We start from the raw sequence: 953 nt of genomic DNA, 5'->3' as shown, positions 1-953 counted from the left end.
GCGAGTGTCTTCTCTTATAGCATCGGCCGTCTAATGCTATGTGAGTGAATTTGGTAGACGGAAACTGGAAGAAGCCCATCGTATATACATGTGTGTGTGTGTCTTTGTGTCTGTGTTTGTCGTCCACTACCACTTGATGGCTGACCGGTGTTGGTGTGCTTACGTCCTCGTGAATTAGCGGTTCGGTAAAAGAGGCCGATAGAATCAGTACCAGGCTTAGAAAACATGTAGGGGGGGGGGTCGATTCGTTCGAGTAAAAGTGTTTTTCAAGGCAGTGCTCCAGCATGGCCGCACTCAAATGTCAGAACCAAGTAAAAATCTTTTTAAAAAAAGACAAAAGAGAAACTCACCTAGTACTTATTCCATCCGTAACGCGGTCGCTTTCGGCGTTTGGCAATAATTTTGTCACAGTTAAAAGTAAAAGCGATCCATCTTGCATATCAGCTTATACGGCACTTTATAGAATATCTCACTGAAATAGAAAATTAAATGTGGAAGCCATACGTATATCATAATATACAATGTCAGCATAAACATGCAACCGACACACAGACACACATTGAAATGCTTTGATTTCCTAAATTTGGTCGCAATAAAATCTTCTGGTAGATAAGAGACATGTTCCAAAAGCTATCGAATTTCTCAAGAATTACATTGCTTAATAATCAGATGTTTCGGGTTATGTTTTAACTTGTCCTTATACACATTAGTAAGAGATGGAAAGAAATCATCGTGTCATGCTGGAGCTGCGCCTTTAGTCGAGGAAATCGACCCCAGGACTTATTCTTTGTAAGCCTAGTACTTATTCTATCGGAATCTTTTTGCCGAACAGCTAAGTTACGAGGACGTAAACACACCAGCATCGATTGCCAAGCGATGTTGGGGACAAGCGCAGACAAACAAACATATACATACACATACACATACATATATATATATATATATATACATAT

At 39.9% G+C, this 953-nt stretch overlaps 1 long non-coding RNA gene across 1 annotated transcript in view; it reads right to left on the bottom strand.

Annotated features, from left to right (window-relative positions):
• LOC106875115 (uncharacterized) overlaps positions 1-953 on the bottom strand; it is a 24,693-nt gene that overhangs the window by 6,939 nt on the left and 16,801 nt on the right. Inside the window, exon 2 of the long non-coding RNA XR_001410082.2 lies at positions 351-472. This is a non-coding gene — a long non-coding RNA (uncharacterized LOC106875115). The remainder of the gene's footprint in view (positions 1-350; positions 473-953) is intronic.

Source organism: Octopus bimaculoides, unplaced genomic scaffold, assembly GCF_001194135.2.
Source record: "Octopus bimaculoides isolate UCB-OBI-ISO-001 unplaced genomic scaffold, ASM119413v2 Scaffold_46915, whole genome shotgun sequence".
Taxonomy (NCBI): domain Eukaryota; kingdom Metazoa; phylum Mollusca; class Cephalopoda; order Octopoda; family Octopodidae; genus Octopus; species Octopus bimaculoides.
Note: the sequence above shows the minus strand (reverse complement) of the source record. Positions and strands in the feature narration are given on the sequence as shown.